Here is a 27523-nt window from a genome sequence, read left to right on the forward strand (position 1 = left end):
GAATTGATGCTTTGAACTATGGTGTTGGAGAAGACACTTGAGAGTCCCTTAGACTGCAAGGAGATTCAACCAGTCCATCCTAATGGAAATCAGTCCTGAATATTCATGGGAAGGACTGTTGCTGAAGCTGAAACTCAGATACTTTGGCCTCCTGATGTGAAGAGTTGACAAATTTGACAAGACCCTGATGTTGGGAAAAATTGGAGGCAGGAGGAGAAGGGGACGACAGAGGATGAGATGGTTGGATGGCATCGTCAACTTGATGGACATGAGTTTGAGTACTCTGGGAGTTGGTGATGGACAGGCAAACCTGTCATGCTGTAGTCCATGGGGTCTCAAAGAGTTGGACACGACTGAGTGACTGAACTGAACTGATTACACGTTATCTCCTGAAAATATTTCCTGGGGAGGTTAGTGAAATAATTATGTACCTAAGATATTCCCAAATTCTCCAAGATGGTGCTATTTTGTCAAACATTAACCTTGTGTCCCTGGTCACCTAGAATTTCTCATGTTCTGATGTTGATTTTCACAGGAAGGGTGTGAAATATCACAGCAGTATTCATTAGGATGTGGAGATGAGATTCCATCCTAGAAACATTTGGTTTTTTAGAAGAAAATGTGCATCAAGCCTGCATAAACAAATTGACTCTTTTTTACAAATTTTTCTAAATTGTTTAAATCTCTCTTTTTTTTTTTTTTAATTATTATTATTATTTTTTTCCAGTGGGTTTTGTCATACATTGATATGAATCAGCCATGGATTTACATGTATTCCCAATCCCGATCCCCCCTCCCACCTCCCTCTCCACCCGATTCCTCCGGGTCTTCCCAGTGCACCAGGCCGGAGCACTTGTCTCATGCATCCCACCTGGGCTGGTGATCTGTTTCACCATAGATAGTATACATGCTGTTCTATTGAAATATCCCACCCTCACATTCTCCCACAGAGTCCAAAAGTCTGTTCTGTATTTCTGTGTCTCTTTTTCTGTTTTGCATATAGGGTTATCATTACCATCTTTCTAAATTCCATATATATGTGTTAGTATGCTGTAATGTTCTTTATCTTTCTGGCTTACTTCACTCTGTATAATGGGCTCCAGCTTCATCCATCTCATTAGGACTGGTTCAAATGAATTCTTTTTAATGGCTGAGTAATATTCCATGGTGTATATGTACCACAGCTTCCTCATCCATTCATCTGCTGATGGGCATCTAGGTTGCTTCCATGTCCTGGCTATTATAAACAGTGCTGCGATGAACATTGGGGTGCACGAGTCTCTTTCAGATCTGGTTTCCTCAGTGTGTATGCCCAGAAGTGGGATTGCTGGGTCATATGGCAGTTCTATTTCCAGTTTTTTAAGAAATCTCCACACTGTTTTCCATAGCGGCTGTACTAGTTTGCATTCCCACCAACAGTGTAAGAGGGTTCCCTTTTCTCCACACCCTCTCCAGCATTTATTGCTTGTAGACTTTTGGATAGCAGCCATCCTGACTGGCGTGTAATGGTACCTCATTGTGGTTTTGATTTGCATTTCTCTGATAATGAGTGATGTTGAGCATCTTTTCATGTGTTTGTTAGCCATCTGTATGTCTTCTTTGGAGAAATGTCTGTTTAGTTCTTTGGCCCATTTTTTGATTGGGTCATTTATTTTTCTGGAATTGAGCTTCAAGAGTTGCTTGTATATTTTTGAGATTAATCCTTTGTCTGTTTCTTCATTTGCTATTATTTTCTCCCAATCTGAGGGCTGTCTTTTCACCTTACTTATAGTTTCCTTTGTAGTGCAAAAGCTTTTAAGTTTCATTAGGTCCCATTTGTTTATTTTTGCTTTTATTTCCAATATTCTGGGAGGTGGGTCATAGAGGATCTTTCTACATGTGTCATCCTTAACCTGGAGGTAATTCTAGTCTCTTTATAGATGTTTACCTTCCTCATTTAATTTACTGACAAAGAAAATGAAAATGGCCTAAGGGATAAGTTTCTTCTGACAAGATGAAAACATTCATCAGGAATTCTGTGATCTGCTGTTCAAGCCTGTGGAATACATTAAATGTGAATTCAAACAGAAGACAATGTGCATGTGTATATCCGTGTATATGTAACATCTGTGTATATGCATGTTTGTTTGAATTTATGTTAATATGTGAAAAATAACCTGGAGATGTGTGACTTTCAAACAAGAGTTAGCTGAATTTAAAGCCATGGTTTAGAAATGTAGACCATAAAATGTTCTTCCAATTAAGGAGAAAACAATTTTTTTAGACTTTGAATCTTTATCACATTATATTTACTTTTGATTTTTGCAGCTGTTCTCTTGAGTATTATATCTGTATATGTCCAAAGTTTTTATAATAATGACTAAGGTAAATAATTTTGTGATCACTCTAACAGAGCAAGTGCAGTGCTTTCATTACTGTCTCAATATCACCACGTTCTTTTTCCGAGTTTTTAATAAATGTAGTTATCAGGTAATGAAAATCGTTTCCTGCTCAATGTAAAGCAAAATGCATTTAATGCTTCTGGAAATCAAAAGAACCACTGAAAATAGATCTCAATTTGCCTTTATAGCTTCCATTTCTCTTTGTGAGTCAAAGAAGTCACACTGGGAGAGAAACAGGTGCTGGAAGGCTGCTCTTACAAGAGACCATTAGCCTCAGGAAATGATAAGTACTGGGAAATATTTTCTTTTCCCTGATTCACATTCAGGTGTGACTTTCTACATTTAACTTGTCAAATACCTATGTCTAACCACATCCTATCTCTTTTTCTGATTTCTTGTTACTGAAAGACTCAACAAAATGCTGGTTTGCTACATGCTATAGTTCAAATTTTATTTAGGAAAAAAACTTTTCTGTGCTGCTTTTCTTCTGAGGCATTATAATTTTCTTTGTGAAAAGCAAATATAATTTTTTGTTGCAGGTCACTAGTTTCCAATAACATAGTATTTAACATAATGATTACCTCCTTGTAGAATGAGGAGGGAGGGAACCCTGTTAAATCATTCCTTATTTTGAAGAAAGATGAACAGTGTTTTGTTGAAACTCTTGTTTATAAAAATAGTAGGCAAAAAATTAAGAAAATAAAGATGTTTCCCTATCAAATTTTTGTCATACTAATCATTAAAATGGAATGGCATTATTACAGAGAAAGTTTAATATGCCTGAACGTATTAAATATACTGTAAAACCATAATTATATACATTCGGGTATATTTAAAACACAAAAAGCTCTGGTGAGTAAGCCCCCAAACAAGCTGTCATTAAAAGGAATATTTTTATCTTCTACTTATCAAAAATCAAAGAGCTGTTTGAAACAAATTACATATATGCCCCCAGCTTTAAAAGAGAGTATAAAAGTGTATCAGATAATTTGTCCAGCAGATGTTTTCCTGTGCCTGAACTGTGTTTGAAGGAATTGAACAGCACAGGCTATTGAAAAGGGGGAGGGAAAAAAAGCCTGTTATGGAGTTTGTAACTATTTTAGGATAGTTCTTCAAAACCCCTTTCCTCTTTCAAAAATTCCTATTTCAAGATTGATGATTTGTAATAACTTACTGAAAAAATTCAGCATATTATCCCAGTTTACTGAAATAAATGTACATGCTGTGTGGTATGATTTAGTGAGCTATGGCTGCTTATAAGACTTACAGTTAGAATAATAGGCAAAAAAATCTGTGCATAGGACAACTGGATTCAAAGATCAATGACTTGGAATTAGGTCCTTGGACATGCATTTTGTGATAGTTTTATCATGCTGATGTTTCATTTAATTTTAAAAGCACTTGTCTGTATCCATCTTGCATTGGCTTCACTGTTATAAAAATTCATGTCCAAAAATATTTTTAATTGCTGATAATTTTACTATTTTCTTCTCTATTCCTAATAATTATGTTTGCTTTAGGAAGATATGATTTTAATCTTTCTCTCCATAACCCAAAATATCACAGTAAATACGGTGTTAGATTAGTTAGGAAAATTTGTGTTTAGGAAGCCTGTGTTCAGACTAGTTTATGGCAGTGGCCTGTGACTCAGTCTCACTGGGGTTCAGTTTTCATATCTGTCAAACCAAAGAAACACCCTCTGGTGCCTCTTTTTTTTTTTTTTTTTTTTTTTTTACTCAAGGTGTCAAGCTATACTTGAGGTTTTAATGCTTCTATTTTATTCCATTTACCAATATCAAAGCAGAGAGGATAGCTTATTTTTCTCCTCTCCTCTTTGTTTTCTGTAATTTACGTTCCTTTAAGAAGAAATGCATTTGAATTTGATTAGAAGTGTCTGATTGCACTTGTCTTCTGTGATATCAAAACAGAACAAAATGTGCCTCAGGATTACAGAGTTACAGAGTTTGGGAATATAAGGAAACAAAATTGAAAGTGAGGTAACCATCCAACAGAGCAAATTTAATCTGTAAATTAGACATTTCTTGAGCTAATATTCTTTTCTCTTAACAATAAAGTTGTTTCTTCATATGGTTAACAAATAGTGATGATAATCAACAACCATTGAGTTCTTTGCTGTAGGAAAAAAGTCCCTGAAGAATTTGATTTCTGATTTTTAAGTACAGCTTTTTTTCTTTGTTTTTGTTGTTGTTTGGTAACTAAGTCATGCCCAGCTCTTCGCAGCCCCATGGACTGCAGCATGTCGGGCTTGCCTGTCCTTCACTGTCTCCCGGAGTTTGCGCCTATTCATGTTCATTGAGTCGGTGATGCTACGTCACCATCTCATCTTCTGCTGCTTCCTTCTTTTGCCTTCAACCTTTCCCAGCATCAGGGTCTTTTCCAGTGAGGTGGCTCTTCACACCAGGTGGCCAAAGTATTGAAACTTAAGCTTCAGCATCGGTCCTTCCAGTGAATATTTAGGGTTGATTTCCTTTTCTACATATAAACCAACCTATTTTTGTGGCTTTTAAGTACCTTTTATTTCATTGTATTTCTAAAGGAATGTAACACTTATTTCAAAACTTACATAAGTACTGCCATCAAAAGTGATACTATTTGGAAAAACACTTAACATGATAGTTAAGTAAATACGTGCGTGCATGCGTGCTAAGTCAATTCAGTCATGTCCAACTCTTTGTGATCTCATCAGGTGCAGCCCACCAGGCTCCTCTGTCCAGGCAAGAATACTGGAGTGGGTTGCTGTTCCATCCAGGGATAGAACCCACACCTCTTACATCTCCTGCATTGGCAGGCAGGTTCTTTACCACTAGCACCTAAGTAAATGTGTACTAGAAAATTTTAACAAATTTGATACTATTGAAAATTAAAAATGCCCATCTTCAAAAGTCTTCTGTGATGACCCCAGAGTTACATGTACCACGTTGTGGTAAACTCTGTAATGGGTACTTGAAAGAAAAGTTTCTTGATAGTCCTAAAAAAATTGTTATTGGCAATAAAAGTGAACTCGGTCACAGAGAATGAGAACTTTATGTTCTTTATTTTTTCATAGATTCATATTTTATTTCATAACCATACTGAAAAAGATTTTTTCTCACTTTTATGACTGTGAAATTTAGTTGGCTTCCCCCCCCCCCTCCATTTTAGACAAGCATTAAAAGCATATGACAGAGAATATTAAGTACTGAGATATTTCAATTGAAGTTAGAAGGAAAAGAAATGAAAAAAATTTCATAGTTATCTCATCTAGAAGATACTAAAGAGCTACATAAAGCAAAAGGAGTATTTTATGCACAAAGAAAATAGAGTTTGGTTATCAGATAAATATACCCACAAATCTAAACTCTTTCATAGCATAAAGGTTACTTCCTAGGAAGAGATTATGATATTTGCAAAAAATTTAACCAACATCAAAGAAAAGTCTCTTGAGATATGCTGATAATTCTAACTAGTATCATACATTTCATGTTTATTTTTAAATTTATAAGTCAATAATACAGCTTTCAATTCAAAACAATACCTTTAAATATCTATATTTTTATTCTATTCTGATATTTTAGATATATATTGAATTACTAATTCTAGAAGCAGTGGTTTATTTAGGTATTTGTAACAATTGAGACAATACAGGAAATCCTCATTGAAATTTTATTTTTGTTGAATCACAGTTGATTTACACTGTTATATTAGTTTCAGATATACAGCATATAGATTCAGTATTTTTGCAGATTGAACTCCATTATCATTATTACATGATAATGCTATTTTCCCCAGTGTTATACAATATATCCTAGTTAGTTACTTATCTATTTTCTACATACGACTTTGTTGTCTTAATCCTGCACCCCTAATTTGGGCCTCCCTCCTTCCTTCTCCCCTCAGGTAACTAGTTTATTTTCTATGTCTGTAAGCATGTTTCTGTTTTCTTATATCTATCTATTTGTATTATTTTTTAGATTCCACATATAAATTATATCATACAGTATTTGTCTTTCTCTGGCCTATCTCACAAAGGACAATATGTTCTGTTTATCCTTGTTGCTGTGAAAATAATTATTTTTTATGGCTGAGAAATATTCCATTATACATATATATGTATATATATATGAAGAGTCACTCAGTTGTGTCAAACTCTTTGTGACCCCATGGTTTATACAGTCCATGGGATTCTCCAGGCCAGAATACTGGAGTGGGTAGCCTTTCCCTTCTCCAGGGGATCTTCCCAACCCAGGGATCGAATCCAGGTCTCCCACATTGCAGGCAGATTCTTTACCAACTGAGCCACAAAAGAAGCCCAAGAATACTGGAGTGGGTAGTCTATCCCTTCTGCAGCAGATCTTCCCAACCCAGAAAGTGAACCGGGGTCTCCTGCATTGCAAGTGGATTCTTTACCAACTGAACCATCAAGGAAGCCCTTTATTATATTTATTGTAACTTCATAGTATAATTTGAAATCTGGGAAGTTTATATCTCCAGCTTTGTGCATTTTTCTCAAGAATGCTTTTGTAATTTGGGGATTTGAATTTTAGGATTATTTGTTCTAGGTCTGTGAAATATGTCACAGGTATTTATAGAGATTGCATTTAAATCCATAGACTACTTTGGATCATGTGGCCATTTTAATAATAATAATTCTTCCAATCCAAAAGTATGAGATATCATTCCATTTTTTGGTATCATCTTCTATTCCCTTTATTAATGTTTCAGAGTTTTGAGAATATGTCTTTCACCTTGTTTTATTTCTAGGTGTTTTATTCTTTTTGGTGAAATTTTAAGTGGGATCTTGCCTTTCATTGTTTGTAATAGTTCATTATTAGTGCATAGAAAATCAATATATTTTTATATTAATTTTATATCTTGAATTAATTAATTAGTTATAATAATTTGTGTGTGGAAACTTTTTGGATTTTCTGTATGTAGTATCATGTCATCTTCAAATAGTGACAGTTTTATTTCCTTTGATTTCCTCGTTGACCAATTTTTTTTTTTTTTAAGAGCATGTTGTGTAGTCTTTACATGTTTGTTCTTTTTCCCATTTAGCAACTGTAACTGATTCCTAATTTCCTACTGTCGTGGCCACAAAAAAAAAGAGAAAAGCTTGACATACAGTAAGTCCCCTATATATGAACCTCCAAGTTGTGAACTTCAGAAGACGTGAACATTTGTTTCCTCAGCATCAGGCATAAGGGACATTGCAGCTGGTCCTCCGTTACCTGTTGCTGGCGGTCCTTCAGCTCTACCATCTCCCACCTTCCCCCAGCTTCTCCTCGGCCAGGACCTCTTCTTGCCTGTTCCCTCAGTGCCAGCCCCTGTATACCAGCTGTTGTACTGTACTACGATACTTTTCACAGTCATATACTGTGAGACTAAAAGTATTTCCTTTATTTTTTCCATTTGTCCTTTATGTATTATTTATATGAAAAGTATTATAGATATATTACAGTGAAAGTGAAAAAGTTAAGTCGCTCAGTCGTGTCCGACTCTTTGTGATCCCGTGGACTGTAGCTCACCAGGCTCCTCCGTCCATGGGATTCTCCAGGCAAGAACACTGGAGTGGGTTGCCATTTCCTTCTCCAGGGGATCTTCCCAACTCAGGGATCAAACTTGGGTCTTCTGCATTGCTGGCAGACACTTTAACCTCTGAGCCGGCTGATTGTGTTAGTTGAGTACCTTGGCTAACGTTGTTGGACTTACAAAAAATTGGACTTATGAATATACTTGCGAAATGAAACTCCTTTGTGTGTAGGGGACTTCCTGTAATTTCTATCCTCTTAAATTTGTTTAGACTTGTTTTGTGACCTATACTGTTATCTATTCTGAAGAATATTCCATATGCACTTGAAAAATATCTGTTAAATCCAATTAGTCTATTGTGTCATATGAAAACACTGGTATCTTATTGATTTTATTTTATTTATTTATTTATTTTTATTTTAAATGAGGAGATTTAAATTTACCAGATTTTACGAGATACTTTTATTTAGGCTTTTTAGAAAAGTACTATATTCAGGGTCACAAAAATCAGAATATTTTCATGATAAAGACAAACTTAATATGATTTTATATGTCTATTTTTTGTGATCAAAATTGTAATGTTATCTACTTGTGAAGTACTTTCAGGAAAACATCAGTGAAATGGAACTGACCTTGCCAAACTTTTTGCTTTCTTCTGAAATTCTGTCTTAATGTGTTCTACTTCTATCTGCATCACATGCCTAGTGTATTGAACTTTATTACTCCTCTGCTATGTTGAATTTTTTGGCTTGTCGTTTGATAAATATTGTTTTTCTCCTGCCCCCAAAAGCCTATCTCCTGTTTATTAACATATCATACTCATAGTCAGTTTTTCAGAATCTGCTCAAACCTTTGTAGACCTTATCCTACCTGGTAAATGCAGAGATTTTATATTTTCAATACTTTTTGTAGCCATAAAAATAGGTTAATGTCCAGCAGTTGCAATTATTTGGTGTTGTGATATTTCTGTTTATATTTTTGGGTTTCTCACTCTTGCAGACTAAAGTACAGATAACATCCTGCTTATTTTGTATCATCTGTGTCTGGCTTATTTCCTATTTTATAATATGCATTCATCACAAGTATTGAAAGGATGATCAAATAGGTCACAGTGATTTTAGAGAAAACAGTCAAAGATTTGTTCACTGAAAGCAGAATGTATTGGTTGAATTTTTTCTTTGTTACTGAATATTTGAATACTATGATGACACTGCATTAGAGATCAAGGGAAATTATTGGGTCCACTAAAATGTTTTATTTCTTTAGACAGATTTATCTTGCTGTACTATGTTGAATAATCTAGAAGTAATGACAGAGTGACATAAGAAATAATAGAGGAAGTCATAACAGTAATATATTACCGAAAGATGCTACACAGCTGAGCTTGAGCAAAGACAGAATTAAGAAAAGTACAAAATCTTTTAGTGGTAAAAGAAGAAGATTTGGTGATAGCTGGCTATAGTCAAAATGGTGCTATAGATAGAGGGGTCTCAGGTGACAAGGATTATTATTGCATGGCATTCAAAAAATATGAAATGAAAGAGGATAAAAGTATTTCATTTATTCTGTTAATAGAATGGGAAATATAGGTGAAGAATATGATTAAGTTTTAAATATATTGTCATTGGAGTACTAATAGGCAATTTAGATAGAGATAGAAGGTAAAAATAATGTCTAGGGATTAAGAAAGATCTTTTAACAAGTGATGTATTGGAGATCATCATCAAGAAAGATAACCATTAAAGCAATAGTTTACCAATTATGTCTTGAAAAGTGATACGAGAAGTGAATGAGAACATTAAGAATAGAGACATAGGAATAAAGGTATACAAAGAAAACTGAGAAGAAAAAAAATCCAGATGAAGAGAACCCTGTGAAGACAGGCATCAAAACAGCAAGAGTAGAGTGCTTTCAAGAAAGAGTAAACAGCACCAATCCATGAAGATTTGAGTGAACTAAAACCAGTTTTAGAGGTATTAGTTTATCGCTTTCATATCTCAGCTATTGTAAATAATGCTGCAATGAACGTTAATTGGGAGTGTATGTATCTTTTAGAATTAGTCTTTTTGTTTTCTTCAAGTATATACTTTGAAGTAGAATTGCGGGAACATATTGTAGATGTGTATTTTATTTTCTGAGGAACTTCTGTACTGATTTTCATAGTGGCTGTACCAGTTTACATTCCCAGTTCCCATCAATCATGCGTAAGAGTTCCCTTCTCCACATCCCTGCTAACACTTGATGCTTCTTGCCTTTTGATGATAGTCATTCTGATGAGTGGGGTGTAATATCTCACTGTGCTCTGGATTTGCATTTTTCTGATAATTAGTGATAACTGAGCATCTTTTCTTGTGTGTGTTGGCCATCTGTGAGCACCATTCTTCAGTGCTCAGCCTTCTTTATAGTCCAACTCTCACATCCATATATAACTACTGGAAAAACAATAGTTTTGACTACATGGACCTTTGTCAGTATATAAATGTCTCCACTTTTTAATAATATGCTACCTAGATTTGTCATAGCTTTTCTTGCAAGGAGCAAGGGTCTTTATTTTTTTTTTTAAGCGTCTTTAAATTTCATGGCTGCAGTCACCATCTGCAGTGATTTTGGAAGCCACGAAAATAAAGTCTGTCACCATTTGCATTGTTTCCCCATCTATTTGCTGTGAAGTAATGGGGTCAGATGCCATGATCTTCATTTTTTGAATGTTGAGTTTTAAGCCAGCTTTTTTACTCTCCTTTCTCACCTTCGTCAAGAGGCTCTTTAGTTTCTCTTCACTTTCTGCCATAAGAGTGGTTTCATCTGCATATCTGAGGTTATTGGTATTTCTCCCAACAATCTTGATTCAGCTTGTGCTTCATCCAGTCTGACATTTCACATGATGTACTCTGCATAGAAGTTCAATAAGTTGGGTGACAATATACAAACCTGACATACTCCTTTTCCAATTTTGAACCAGTCTGTTGTTTTATGTGCGATTCCAACTGTTGTTTCTTGACCCACGTATGGCTTTTTCAGAAGGCAGGTAATGTGATCTGGTATTTCCATTTCTTTAAGAATTTCCATATTTTGTTGTGACCCACACAGTCAAAGGCTTTAGCATAGTCAGTGAAGCAGATGTTTTCCTGAAAATCTTGCTTTTAATATGATCTAGTGGCTGTTGGCAACTTGATCTCTTGTTCCTCTGCCTTTTCTAAATCCAGCTTATAAATCTGGAAGTTCCCACTTTATGTACTGTTGAAGCCTAACTTGGATGATTTTGAGCATTACCTTGCCAGTGTATGAAATGTGGGCAATTGTGTGGTAGTTTGAACATTCTTTGGCACTGCCTTTCTTTGGGATTGGAGTGAAAACTGACCTTTTCCAATAAAATATCCAATGTTATTATGGAGAAAAAAAATTATGTCTCACACAAAATAGAACAATAAGATTTCAGATTAACTATAGTCTCTGAAATTAGAAAAAACAACAATTTAACATGTTAGAACATGTATTATCTATAGGACTGCTAATTTATTATCTTTTTCCTGTAATTAATTTTATTTATCAACTCACTCATTCCATAACACTTATTGATGGCCTTCTATGTAACATGAATTTTGTTAGGAGATGGGGGTACAGTAATAATCAAAACTCATAATGTCCATAATTCTGTAGAAGTACAGAGAAGAAGTACCAGTTGCATACTGGAAAATCTGGGAAGGTGGAGGATCATAGATTATATTGTAGAAAAAAAAGATGATTCATAAATTAAGGCAAAAGATTTCTTAGAGAGATAGAATGGGTTGAAGGAAGAAAATTTTCCAAACATCAAAACAACCTATGAAATGTTACAAATGTAAAAGATTTATTGGTGGAAATTAAAGTTAGTTGAATGTGGCTGGATGAAAAGATAACAAGAGTATATCAGAGGAATTATGTAGGGCCTTGGATAACTTAGGAACTGGGACTTCATTTCTAGGCTAATGGGAAACACTTGATAATGAAAATAGAGGAGTAACACACCCATAAGTAAAAATATTATATCAGTGTAGAGGAACAGTGAGGATGGACTGAAGGATGTATTTTGATGTTGAATTGGATGACTTATTGATTTGTTAGATGGGAAGGATAAAGGAAAGGGGGAAATGGAGAGTAACACCTTTTGATTTGAGCAACTAGGGAGATAATGATGTCATTTATTGAGATGTGGCAGACTTTGAGAAAGACAGATTGGGATATACAGCATAACTTGGTAAGTTTATATATAGTAATATGACTGCCAGTGCAACAATATTTAACACATCTAGGCTAATAGAGATATGCCAAGAGAAGGCACTGGTCATAGCAAACACCCTCTTCCAATGACACAAGAGAAGACTCTACACATGAACATCACCAGATGGCCATATCAAAATCTTATTGATTATATTCTTTGCAGCCAAAGATGGAGAAACTCTATACAGTCAGCAAAAACAAGACTGGGAGCTGACTGTGGCTCAGATCATGAACTCCTTATTGCCAAATTCAGACTGAAATTGAAGAAAGTAGGGAAACCCACTAGACCATTCAGGTATGACCTAAGTCAAATCCTTGATGATTATATAGTGGAAGTGAGAAATAGATTTAAGGGACTAGATCTGATAGAATGCCCAATAAACTATGGATGGAGGTTCATGACATTGCACAGGAGACAGGGATCAAGACCATCCCCAAGAAAAAGAAATTCAAGAAAGCAAAATGGCTGTCTGAGGAGGCCTTACAAATAGCTGTGAAAAGAAGACAAGTGAAAAGCAAAGGAGAAAAGGAAAAATATATCCATTTGAATGCAGAGTTCCAAAGAATAGCAAGGAGAGATAAGAAAGTCTTCCTCAGTGATCAATGCAAAGAAATAGATGAAAACAATAGAATGGGAAAGACTAGAGGTCTCTTCAAGAAAATTAGAGATACCAAGGGAACATTTCATGCAAAGATGGGCTTGATAAAGGACAGAAATGGTAGGGACCTAACAGAAGCAGAAGATATTAAGAAGAGGTGAAAGAATGCACAGAAGAACTGTACAAAAAAGATCTTCACAACACAGATAATCATGATGGTGTGATCACTGACCTAGAGCTAGACATCCTGGAATGTGAAGTCAAGTGTGCCTTAGGAAGCATCACTACGAACAAAGCTAGTGGAGGTGATGGAATTCCAGTTGAGCTATTTCAAACCTTAAAAGATGATGCTGTGAAAGTGCTGCACTCAGCAAATTTGGAAAACTCAGCAGTGACCACATGACTGGAAAAGGCCAGTTTTCATTCCAATCCCAAAGAAAGGCAATACCAAAGAATGCTCAAACTACCGCACAATTGCACTCATCTCACACACTAGTAAAATAATCCTCAAAATTCTCCAAGCCTGGCTTCAGCAACATGTGAATCATGAACTTCTAGATGTTCAAGCTGCTTTTAGAAAAGGCAGGGGAATCGGAGATCAAATTTCTAACATCCATTGGATCATCAAAAAAGCAAGAGAGTTCCAGCAAAACATCCGCTTCTGCTTTATTGACTATGCCTTTCAAAGCCCTTGTGTGGATGACAATAAACTGTGGAAAATTCTTAAAGAGATGGGAATACCAGACCACCTGACCTGCCTCTTGAGAAACCTGTATGTAGGTCAGGAAGCAACAGTTAGAACTGGACATGGAACAACAGACTGGTTCCAAATAGGAAAAGGAGTACGTCAAGGCTGTATATTGTCACCTGCTTGTTTAACTTATATGCGGAGTACATCATGAGAAACGCTGGGCTAGAAGAGGCACAAATTGGAATCAAGATAGCCGGGAGAAATATCAATAACCTCAGATATGCAGATGACACCACCCTTATGGCAGAAAGTGAAGAAGAACTAAAGAGCCTCTTGATGAAAGTGACAGAGGAGAGTGAGAAAGTTGGCTTAAAGCTCAACATTCAGAAGACTAAGATCATGGCATCTGGTCCCATCACTTCATGGCAAATAGATGGGGAAACAGTGTCAGACTTTATTTTTGGGGGCTCCAAAATCACTGCAGATGGTTGACTGCAGCCATGAAATTAAACACTTACTTCTTGGAAGGAAAGTTTTGACCAACCTAGGCAGCATATTAAAAAGCAGAGACATTACTTTGTCAGCAAAGGTCCGTCTAGTCAAGGCTATGGTTTTTCAGTCATGTATGGATGTGAGAATTGGACTATAAAGAAAGCTGAGCACTGAAGAATCGACTCTTTTGAACTGTGGTGTTGGAGAAGGCTCTTGAGAGCCCCTTGGACTGAAAGGAGATCCAACCAGTCCATCCTAAAGGAGATCAGTCCTGGGTGTTCACTGGAAGGACTGATGTTGAAGCTGAAGCTCCAATACTTTGGCCACCTGATGCGAGGAGCTGACTCATTTGGAAAGACCCTGATGCTGGGAAAGATTGAGGGCAGGAGGAGAAGGGGATGACAGAGGATGAGATGGTTGGATGGACATGAGTTTGAGTAAACTCTGGGAGTTGGTGATGGACAGGGAGTCCTGATGTGCTGTGGTTCATGGGGTTGCAAAGAGTCGGACACGACTGAGTGACTGAACTGAACTGATCATGTTATATAATTATCATTCCTTTTTAGTGGTTGGAATAGTTAAGTTTTAATCTCTAAGAAAGTTTGATGATTATAGCACTTTATAGTTCATTTGATTCCTCAAACTTATTTACTACTGGTGCAAGTTTTGTGCCTTTAAATGACAGCTGTGATAGCAGGTTATAGCAACATATTATAGTGACATAGACCTACCTCAAGAAAGAAGAAAAGTATCAGATAAACAACCTAATTTCCATCTAAAGGAATTAGAAAAATATGAACAAATTCCAAATTCAGCAGAAGGAAGAAGATAATAAAAATCCAAACTTAGCTAAATAAAATAAAGCTTATAAAATATAAAGGTCAATGAAATCAAGAACTCTAAACAAATCTTAGAAATAAGGACATATGAATTACACTATGACAAAGAAGGCAAAAATATACAATGGAAAAAAGACAATTCCTTCAATAAGTGATGTTGGGGAAAGTGAACAGTTACATGTAAAGAAATGAAATTAGAACATTTTTCTCACACCACATACAGGCACTTTTCCAAGAAGACATATGAATGGCAGCAAGCACATGGAAAGATGTTCAATGTCACTAATCATCAGGGAAATGCAAATCAAAACCAGTTAAATAGCTCCTTACTATGTCAGAGTGGTTACCACTATTAAGAAAACAATAAGTGTTGATGAGTATATGGAGAAAAGAGAAGCCTCATACACTGTTGGTAGGAACTTAAGTTGCTCTAGCAACTATGTAAAACAGAATGGAATTTCCTCAGAAGATCAAAAGTAGAAGTAATATATCATCTACCAATTCTACTCCTGGGTATATATCTGAAGAAGAAAATGAAATCACTAACTTAAAAATATATATACACCCCAGTGTTCCTAGCAGCATTATTTCTAGTGGCTTAGATATGGCAGTAACCTAGGTGTCCATCAACAGATGAATGGTTAAAGATGATGTGGAATATATCTACAATGAAATATTATTCAGTCTTAAAAATAGTAAAGTTTTGCCATTTGTGACAACATAAATGGACCTGGAGGATACTACACTTAGTGGAATAAGTCAAGAAAGAAAAATACTGAGTTTTCAGTTATATGTGGGATCTAAGAAATAAATAAGACAAACAGAAGTAATAATAATAATAAACAGACTCCGAGAAACAGAGAACAAGCTAGTGGTTGCCAGAGGAGATGTGTGGTGGGAGGAACAAGATAAGGGAAGGGTATTAAGAAGTATATGCGTGCATATGTTCTAAGTCGCTTCAGTTGTGTCCAGCTCTTTGCAAACCCAATGAGCGTATCCTGCCAGGCTCCTCTGTCTATGGGATATTTCAGGCAAGAATACTGGAGCGGGTTGTCATGCCTTCCTCCAGGGGATCTTTCCAACCCAGGGATTGAATCTGCATCTTACATTGGCAGGCAGGTTCTTTACCACTAGCTGATTAAAAAGTAATATACTACTAAGTATAAAATAAATAATTTATATGAATGCAACATATAGCACAGGGAATGTAGCCAAAATTTTATAACTTCATATGGAAAATAGTCTATTAAAATATCAAATCACTATGCTGTACTCCTTAAACTAATATAATACTGTAAGTCAACGCTAATAAAAACTAAAAAAATAAAAGGAATAATTAAGAAATGTAGAATAAATGAGACAAATAAAAAGATGAAAGTTTACAAATGAATACTAAATTTTAATGAAAAATATTGGTTCAGAATTGGAAATGGAGTATGTCAAGGCTGTATATTGTCACCCTGCTTATTGAAATTCTATGCAGAGTACATCATGTGAAATGTTGGGCTGGATGAAGCACAAGTTGGAATCAAGACTGCTGGGAGAAATACCAGCAATCTCAAATATGCAGATGATACCACTCTAATGGCAGAAAGTAAAGAACTAAAAAGCCTCTTGATGAAGGTGAAAGAGGAGAGTAAAAAAGCTCGCTTAAAACTCAACATTCAAAAAAACAAAGATCACGGCATCTGATCCCATCACTTCTTGGCAAATAGATAGGGGAAAAAAATGGAAACAGTGACAGATTTTATTTTCTTGGGCTCAAAAATCAAAGTGGATGGTGACTGTAGCCGTGAAATTAAAAGATGTTTACTTCTTATAAGAAAAGCTATGACAAACCTAGATGACATATTAAAAAGCAGAGACATCACTTTGCCAACAAAGGTCCATATGGTCAAAGCTATGGTTTTTCTAGTAGCCTTGTGTGGATGTGAGAGTTGGACCATATAGAAGGCCAAGCACCAAAGAATTTATGCTTTTGAATTGTGGTGCTAGAGAAGACTCTTGAGAGTCCCTTGGACAGCAAACCAGTCAATCCTAAAGGAAATCAATCCTGACTATTCATTGGAAGAACTGATGCTGAAGCTCCCATACTTTGGCCACCTAATATGAAGACCCGACTCCTTGGAAAAGATGCTGATGCTGAGAAAGATTGAGGGTAGCAGGAGAAGGGGGTGACAGAGGATGAGGTGGTTGGACGGCATCATCGACTCAAAAGACATGAGTTTGAGCAAACTCCAGGAGGTAGCGAAGGACGGGAAATCCTGGTGCGCTGCAGTCCATGGGGTCACAAGAGTTAAACATGACTTAAGGACTGAACAGCAATACCCTTGACCTAACTGATATATGTGGAACACAACACATTGCAATTGCAGAAGACACATTCATTTTGAATGATTAATTTACAGAACTAACCATGTGTTATTGTGTAAAAGAAGTTTCAACAAATTTCAGAGGCTTGAAATCATACAAATCAATCATACACATCATACAAAATGTATTTCTTCTCCATACAGCAATTAACTGATTATAAGGCATAACTGCAAAGTCACTAGAGGTTCAGAAGTTAAGGCATATACTTTACATGTTTTAAAACTAAAAGCATAAATTAAGTGGTATTTTACTGTACATTAAAATATATAAATTAAATTGACTACAACAAACATATTAGACACCAAAACAGAAGGGATACACCTAAATTTATGACTCTGGAAGAGTTGATAAATTTAAATGCATACATTAGGAAAGAATACAAACCGAAAACTGTTTTAAACTTACTTCTTAAGAATTCAGTAAAAAAAAAAAAAAAAACATAAACCAGCTCGAAAGAAAAGAGTGATGGAAGTGTTAAAGATAAAAAGAAAATTTTCATAGAAAACCAATAAACCATAGAAAAATATCAGCAAAGCCAAAAGCTGCTTCTTTGGAAAGACTGATAAAATTGATACACCCTGGAAAGTGAATAGAAAGGTAGAACAACAGTCTGGAGGAAACAACCAAATAAAGCGGTATTATAAACAAATTTAATCCAAAAATTTGCAAATTTAGCTGATATGCATTTGGGGGAGAAGAAATTTCAATCTTTGTAAAATCTTTGAAAATCATGAGAAAAGAAAAAAAAAACAGTGTGTGTGTGTGTGTGTGTGTGTGTGTGTTTCAAGAAGACAGGCAAGTATAACCTGAACAAGGTCATGATGTGAAAGAAAAAATAGATGTTAATCTCATTCATGTTTCATTTTACAAACCGGAAGACATTTTAAAGATTAAAAAAGTATTTTGTTAATCAATGAGAAAACTGAGTATTATAAAAATGTCCATTCACCCCAAATTGCTCTATAGGTTCAGTGCAATTTTATTTCAATTGCTAATGCAATTTGTCAAAAATTTACAGGCTAAATCTAAAATTTATATTAGGATACATTAGAATGCACAGGACCAAAATTAGCCAGCATAATCTTTTTAAAGATGATGCATTTTTGACTGTGCTGGGTCTTCATTGCTGCGTGATCTTTTCTCTAGGTGTAGCCAGCAAGTGCTTCTCGCTAGTTGCAGTACACTGGCTTCTTACTGTGGTGGCTTCTTTTGTTTTGGAGCATACTCTATAGGTTCACTGGCTTCAGCAGTTGCAGCACCCAGGTTCAGTCGTTGCAATTCCCAGGCTTTAGAGCACAGGCTCAGTGGCTGTGGCTCATTGGCTTCATTGCTCCACAGCATGTGGGATCCTCCTGGACCAGGGATTGAACCAGGTCTTCTGCATTGGCAGGCGGATTCTTTACCACTGAGCCACCAGAGAAGCCCCTCAGTATAATCCTAAAGAAGCATCTGAGAGAACATGCTCCCCTATATAGCAAAATTTACTATAAAATTACAATAGAAACAGCACTGTATTCCTGTAAGGGCAGTCAAATAGACCAGTGGATGTGAGCGCTATGATTTGTGTAAGTCGGCTTTGACAATTTTGCATTGCCTTTCATTCCCATAAATCTTTAAAGCTGTGGCATATTTTTTATGACTGAAAAGAGAGGAAAAGTGACAGGATTATTTGATGCAGGAATGACTCTCCCTGTATCCTTGGAATTAATTGGCAAAAGCCTTGCAGCAGAATAAGGGCTTGAATCTTATCAATGCAATTTAAAGACGAAAGATTTAGACCAGAAGGAATTTGCCAAGTGGATAGAGAGAGAATGTGAAGCAGAATAATAATTAACAAAAATACTCTTCCCTGGCTGCCATCACCAACTTTGGTGAAAATAGAACCTTTAAGGGAGAAAATGATAATATTGGTAGAGAATGAATTAAGATCAGATTCTCTGGTTTCCAAAAGCCTTCCCATGCTTCAGTGGCCACTTTAGCCTACATATTTACTAGAAAAGTAAGTCACTGTTAACTATTGATTTCCTGAGGACCATGGAACCCAGAAGGTAGTCTGTTAAAGGCCATTTTGTGAAGAAATCACAGTGGAAGACTGACTAATTTTTGCCAGCAAAACAAACACTGAGGGGATGAAGAGGGTCATATCACTTATAGATAAGGGTGATTTAAAGGGATTATTTGGGCTCTCAATTAATTCCAAGGGACTGCAAGCTTCTGTGAGCATGTCATTGTGCACAGAATGAAAACTATAATCTGTCTCAGTGGGTAAAGAAAAAGGAGTTTTCCATATTTATGCTAAGAGGAGAAACTACTCTGTTCACCTCTATGTATATAGAAGAATGTACCTTCTGAAGTACAAGTATCAGATGCTGTCAACCCCAAATTGTCACATGATGGTATGGTGGTAGAGAGACACGTTTAAATAAGGGTTTTTGACCCAGACAGTGATAGATGCTGTGATACAGCCAGCTTCCTGCTTCCCCACCAATCTCAGGATTTTTTTTTTCTTTTCTTTTGTAATCTTGCTAATAAGTGCCAAGAAAATACCCAAGAGACAGTGACTCGTTTACTAGCTTAGTTACTCTGCCTGAGAATAAACAGGAATAGGGAGGTGATGGGAGTGATTACTCTTTGTAATCACTGATGGAGATTTTAAATAGCTATTGAAAAATAAAAAGGGAAAAATGATTTGATTTCCAACAGAAAGCACATTATCAAATTTAAGAGTGATTTCTTCCAACTCTAGTTGTCTTTGTCAGTTCTGGTGGCTATAAGAAATTACCATAGACTGAGTGGCTTAGGTGACAAACATTTATTTCTTACAGTTCTGTTTCTTTTTTTATTAATGTATTTATTTTAATTGGAAACTAACTACTTTAGAATATTGTGGTGGTTTTTGCCATATATTGACATGAATCAGCCACGGGTGAACATGTTTCCCCCATCCCAAAACCCCCTCCTTCCTCCCTCCCCATCCCATTCCTCTGGGTTTTCCCAGAGCACCAGCTGTTTCATGCATTGGACTTGGACTGGTCATCTATGTCACATATGGTAATACACATGTTTCAATGCTATTCTCTGAAATCATCCCACCCTCATCTTCTCCCACAGAGTCCAAAAGTGTGTTCTTTACATCTGTGTCTCTTTTGCTGTCTCACATATAGAGTCATTGTTACCATCTTTCTAAATTCCATATATATGTGTTAGTATACTGTATTGGTATTTTTCTTTCTGACTTACTTCACTCTGTATAATAGGCTTCAGTTTCATCCTCCTCATTAGAACTGATTCAAAGGCATTCTTTTTAATAGCTGAGTAACATTCCATTGTGTATATGTACCACAGCTTTCTTATCCATTCATCTGCTGATGGGCATCTAGGTTGCTTCCATGTCCTGGCTGTTATAAACAGTGCTGCGATGAACATTGGGGTACACATGTCTCTTTCAATTCTGTTTTTTTTTTTTTTTTTTTTTTTGGTGTGTATGCCCAGCAGTGGGATTGCTGGGTCATATGGCAGATCTATTTTCAGTATTTTAAGGAATCTCCACACTGTTCTCCATAGTGGCTGTATTAGTTTGCATTCCCACCAACAGTGTAAAAGGGTTCCCTTTTCTCTACACCCTCTCCAGCATTTATTGTTTATAGATGTTTTGATAGCAGCCATTCTGAGTGGTGTGAGATAGTACCTCATTGTGGTTTTGGTTTGCATTTCTCTGATAAGAGTGATGTTGAGCATTTTTTCATGTGTTTGCCATCTGTATGTCTTCTTTGGAGAAATGTCTGTTTAGTTCTTTGACCCATTTTTTTGATTGGGTCATTTATTTTTCTGGTATTGAGCTGCATGAGTTGTTTGTATATTTTTGAGATTAATTCTTTGTCAGTTGCTTTGTTTGCTATTATTTTCTCCCACTATGAAGGCTGTCTTTTCACCTTACTTATAGTTTCCTTCATTGTGCAAAAGCCTTCAAGTTTAATTGGCCCCATTTGTTTATCTTTACTTTTATTTCCATTACTCTGGAAGGTGGGTCATAGAGGATCTTGCAGTGATTTATCTCAGAGAGTGTTTTGCCCATGTTTTCCTCTGGGAGTTTTATCATTTCTGGTCTTACATTTAGATCTTTAATCCATTTTGAGTTTATTTTGGTATATGGTGTTAAAAAGTGTTTTAATTTCATTTATTTACAGGTGGTTGACCAGTTTTCCCAGCACCACTTCTTAAAGAGATTGTCTTTTCTCCATTGCATATTTTTGCCTCCTGTGTCAAAGATAAGGTGTCCATAGGTAGGTGGATTTATCTTTGGGCTTTCTATTTGTTCCACTGCTCTATATTTCTGTCTTTGTGCCAGTACCATACTGTCTTGATGACTGTAACTTTGTAGTATAGTCTGAAGTCAGGCAGGTTGATTCCTCCAGTTCCATTCTTCTTTCTCAAGATTGCTTTGGCTATTTGATATTTTCTGTATTTCCATACAAATTGTGAAGTTGCTTATTCTAATTTTGTGAAAAACACCATTGGTAGCTTGATCTGGATTGCATTGAATCTATAGATTGCTTTGGGCAGTATACTCCTTTTCACTGTATTGATTCTTATAATCCATGAACATGGTATATTTCTCCATCTATTTGTGTCATATTTGATTTCTTTCATCAGTGTTTTACAGTTTTCTATATATAGGTCTTTTGTTTCTTTAGGTAGATTTATTCCTAAATATTTTATTCTTTTCATTGCAATGGTGAATGGGAGTTTCCTTAATTTCTCCTTATGTTTTCTCATCTCATTGTTAGTGTATAGGAATGCAAGGGATTTCTGTGTTAATTTCACATCCTGCAACTTTACTATATTCATTGATTAACTCTAGTAATTTTCAGGTGATGTCTTTAGGGTTTTCTATGTAAAGGATCATGTCATCTACGAACAGTGAGTTTTACTTCTTCTTTTCCAATCTGGATTCCTTTTATTTCTTTCTTCTCTGATTGCTGTGGCTAAAACTTCCAAAACTGTGTTGAATAGTAGTGTGAGAGTGGGCACCCTTGTCTTGTTCCTGACTTTAGGGGAAATTCTGGAGGCTACAAAGTCTAAGATCAGGGTTCTCAGTAAGGGCTTTCTTCCTAGTTTTGTAGATGGTTGTTTTCTTGTATTTTCACGTGGTGGAGAGAGGGAGAAGCAGCAAGTTCTAAGGTATTTCCTCAGAAGGGCAGCAATCCCACTGTGAGGACTCTACCTTCATGACCTAATCACTTCCCAAAGCCCCTATCTCCAAATACTATCTTATTGAGGATTATAAATTTGGGGGCAGGGCACACATATTCAGCCCATAATATTCCACTCATGGCCCCCAATGATACTTCTTAAAGTGACCTGTTAAATTCACTTTAGATAGCCAAACTTACATGAATTTAAATCCTATCATAAGTACTGTGATAAAGAACAGAAAATACTTTAACATAGTGCTAAATTTACTCTCAGATTAAGAAATAGAATGTAAAAATGATTGACTGAAGGGTTGTGATTAGTTTCCCAACTCCCAGCAGGATGTCCAAAACATAGGCCAGATGGTTTGGAGGTAGTGTGAGAAATTTGGGGGATAATTAATGTGCAGTAATTCCACAGCAGAGTGGGGGAGCACCCTTACAGGTCCAGATATGAAATCTAGAGGACACATAGATGTTGGAGGGTATGTAGGTTATAACTAAGCTACAAATTGGAAAACACATCTGGAGAATATGCTCCAAGGTTCTGTTAGCTTTGTTTGAATGTGAAATTAGAATTGATAATTACACGTGAAAGCGATGCTATGTAGTTTTAATTAGACATGCTGAATGGAAACCTCTGTACTCCCAAGTGCTTTTCTTTCAGAAAATTAAGCAAATAGAATTCCATAAGTATGAGACCACTCTTCTTATTAAGGAAATGATTAAAGTGGGAGCATTAAATTTCATTCATTCATGGAGAATGACAATACACATTTGAGGATAAAATAAAGTGGTTCTCCTCACTATTTAAAACATAACCAATATAATAAAGACCGTACAAGAAGGGTAACTGGCCAAAAGTGATTGGTGTGCCATAATAGACTTGATGAATGGCTTCATTTTCATACCTATTCAGAATGCAGTATGACACTATTTGCATTTTTGTTAAGTTATTTTCAGTATATATTTATGGTTTTTCCACAGGGATATTTCAATTCACTGGCACACAGTATAATTTAGTGAACTCGATTACCATTAGGAGTAAGTTGGTTCCCTGCATTTGTGATATCATGGTAATTGCCTCCTTGGAGAGAGGAATGTAGGAGAATTTAAGTGGTCCATATTGACAAGTAGTGGCTGACTGATAAACACAGCTGAACTATACAGCTGGCCCACTGTGTTAAGTTCTGAGGAATTACATTGCTTGGGGAAACCAAAGATATCCTTCAAGCTATGAGAAATAAATAACTGTCTTTTCTGACCCTGCCACTAAACAGGAGACCAAAAGATAGGGAGATTTAGGGGGGTTTTGTGAAAGCATATGTCCTACTTCAGAATTCTGTTAGTCCCAATTTGCAAAGACACCAGAAAGAAAATGTGTTTGTATGGAGCCCTGAGCAAATCTGAGCACTGAAAGTCCTGCTTGAACCTTCTGACCTGATTGCCAGCTGGTTTAGTAGTATCTCTAGGATGTGTTCACTGGCACCTCTGGCAGAAACTGGATATTGTACTGAGCAAAATCACAGGGAATTTGAACTCAAAAACTGTAGAGAATCTCAAAAGATGCAGAGGATCTTTTCAGACCTTTGGAAAGATAATTTGCCAACTTGTTACTGAGGGCATTCATTGGTGGAAAGTTACCCTAAAAAATAGTGATAACAGATAAACTTGGGGCCAGAAGTGCCTCTCTTGTCTTGGGTGATGTCAAAGAGGTCTAGAGAAGAAGTTCATCAGAAGTGATTAGTAAATGGAAATATTATGTTCAAAAGCGTGTGAAGAAATTCAGATGTGGCCAACTATAGACAGCTTACTTTACTGGCTCTAAGGCCAGTGACAGAGCTCGCTGTGGTCTCTCTCCCTCTTCACCTCCCTATTACCTGCTGCTGTCCTGGCTGATGCCAAAAAACAGTTCACTTGGTTCACTGATGGGAGTTCCTAAATCTAGAATTGAATCACAATTGGAAAGTGGTCACAGTACATCCCACAGAAGGTAAAGTTCTGGTGAAAAATGAAGGAGTAAATTTGCAAAACAGGCAGAACTGAAAGTTGTTTATTTAGGAATAAACAGAAGGAAGGCATAGACTTGGACCTGAGTAAACAGTATTTGAATATTTTGAATTTTTACATATTCATATTCCACAGTCAATGGCATTTCCTTGTGGTTCTAGATAACTGAACACAAATCAACAGCCCTATTCTCCTTATGGAATAAATGGGTTCTGTGAGATTTCAGAAGAGTCAGAATTAAGGTGGGTTGAATCAGTTCAGTTCAGTTCAGTTCAGTCACTCAGTCATGTCCGACTCTTTGCGACCCCATGATTCGCAGCACGCCAGGCCTCTGTGTCCATCACCAACTCCCGGAGTTTACTCAAACCCATGTCCATCGAGTCAGTGATGCCATCCAGCCATCTCAATAGATGCTCACTAAAAATACAGGGATAGGAATACTCAGACAGATGCCTTAAGTTCTAAAAATAGTTCCTTGAAATAAATTTGCATGGACGAGCAGGGTCATGCCCAGTTGGACTGAGGAGAGTACATTTCCTTCTTACCTAATTGAGCCCATAATGTGGGGAGGGTCTCTACTCCCTACCAATTGGAGAAAAATTTTACTTGAAGACGGACTTATAAAAAGTTACTGAGTTGGCATTGGATTGCCATTGGACGGTCATACAAACACCAATGGGTATTGACCGGAAGTGATACTGTATTATTGTAGGCCAAGGTTTAAAAATCGGAGAAGAACTGTAATGTTACAAAGACATATCGCATATTATCTAACCTTCAGAGCTGTATTCTTATTGGAAATTAGACTCAGTAATTAAAATATCTAACACTTAGAATGTCAGACAGAAATTTGGATGTTGCTAAGGCTAGGGAACAATCGAATCTCTCAAATACCATTTGAAGAGTTTTGAATTTGTACAACCACTTTGAAAACCTTCTTCTGATTTTTAACTGTCTTTAAATATAGACATTTTCTTTTAGCAGTTTTATTCCAATAGAATTGTATATGTACATGTACAATCTGACTTTTTCATGAAAGTATCATAGCATTATTCATAACAGTTAAAAAGGGAAACAATAGAGATTTCTACTGAAAATAAAATAAATAATGTGCATATATACTTTAATAAAACATTGAACAATCACTTAACTACAACTCTATGGGAGAAAAATGGGTAAGTCTCACAAATATTGGGTTGGTCAAAAAGTTTATTCAGTTTCTTTTCCCCTAACATGTTATGAAAAACCCAAATGTACTTTTTGACCATCCCAATATAATGTTGAGTCAAGGAAGTCTGGAACAACATAACACATTATATAGCATACAATTGTATGCTATAAATGCTCCTTGTAATTAAAATTCAGAAAGAGACAAAGTACGTTTATACTGTAATAATTCAAGATAGGCTTTAACTTCAGATGAACTCAAGTGGTATAATTGGAAGAGTGCATGAATAGATCCTTTGCTGTTCACATATTCTATTTCTTCCCCAGTTTTATACAGCTGGTGAGTGGCAGATCCACGATTTGGACTTAAGGCAACTAATTATAAAATCTACATTGTATCTACTACATAATAGTGTTTCCACACTAAAAATATTTCTTCTCTCATTGAATTAGTCAAGTTCATGTTTTAGGAGAGCTATACATCCACAACACAAGTGATCTAATCTTAGATTTTACAAACACTTAAGGGTAACTATCACATAGCTTCTCTACATAGCTAACCTGATCTCCTCACATTATAGCAGTCTTAGAAATAAATTCCAGGCTGAGCTCCTGTTATTCTACATTTTTTAAATGTCACAAAAATTGTGTTTCAACTGAATTTGCCCTTTAGTTATCCTTCTGCAGTGAATGATAATCCAATCTTTTCTACTGTGTATTTCACCTGTCACTGGTCAATATATTTCTGTTTGCAAGTTTTGTTAGCAAAACAAAAATATTTCAGCTATCTATTTCTGTTTAACAAATCATTCCAAAATGTAATGGTACAAAGCAAAAATATATTATCTCATAGTTTTGCGGTCTGACAGGGTTTAGCTGAGATGTTTTTGCTGGGAGTCTCTCACGTGTTTTCAGATAAAAGTTTTATGTGATGAGCAATCTGAATATTTAATTAGATAACTTGATTCATAGGTCGCATTGTACCACTTTTAACACATTATATTCTTTACTAGAAAATCACAGGACAAACCCAGATTTATGAGTCCAAAAAAGCTGTGAATATTGAGGAATATGCTTTACTCAGGTGGGTGAGCAGATTTGTGGAGACTAGCAACCACAGAAATTTTCACCGAAATTTACTAATATTTAAAACCCCACATTATTTTCTAATGGATTTATATGCATATGGGCATACAATTTCTACAACTGAATTCTCAGCTTCCTTTGCACTTGGCAGTTGACCACCTTTGGGTTCTTTTGTACAATCTCTACCCAACCCATTTTCTTCATGCTTCTGGTATGTTAGAGATTAATCAAAGGCTTAAGTAATCCAAATGTCATTATCCCCGTTCATTGCTGTAGTTTCTCTGTAGTAACTAAGGAACAGATATATATGTATATACTTTTAGATCAGCCTCCAGGGGAAAAATATTAACTAGCTTTCTTAATTTACAAACTCTCACAAGATACATATGATCAACTTGAAAAATTCCACTTCATATAAAATTTATGTAGCAATTTGTTTTGTTATAGTGTAACAAACAAGTCTAGTTTGAGTATAACATACTTAATCAACTAGCCTTGTGCACTGTGGTTTTAGCACAAAAGAACTTCCCACATTTTGTCATCATTTGAAAAAAGGTCACTTATCTCATAGGATGAAGTTTTTGTTATTTGGACATTTTCTTATTTTCAAGCCTTGTCACATCTGACCTTTAGCTTAGAGGTAACTTTTGGCCTTTTGCTGCTACTGTTTCACTAAATACCTTTAAAAGTAAAATAGAAGCATATTGCAGAAGCTCGTATATTTAGAGAAATGTAGCAATACAAATGCAATGTAAAAAAAAATACAGGAGAGAAAAAAAAATAGATGACTATACGGACTGTTACACTTTCTAAATGATTCCTGGATAGTTGAGGAGAGTGGAGGCTGTGTTAAATGAATTGCAGTGTTTAAAAGCTTTTGATATATATATATATCGATATAGATATA

This window comes from Dama dama, chromosome 9 (genome assembly GCF_033118175.1).
Source record: "Dama dama isolate Ldn47 chromosome 9, ASM3311817v1, whole genome shotgun sequence".
In the NCBI taxonomy this organism is placed as follows: Eukaryota; Metazoa; Chordata; class Mammalia; order Artiodactyla; family Cervidae; genus Dama; species Dama dama.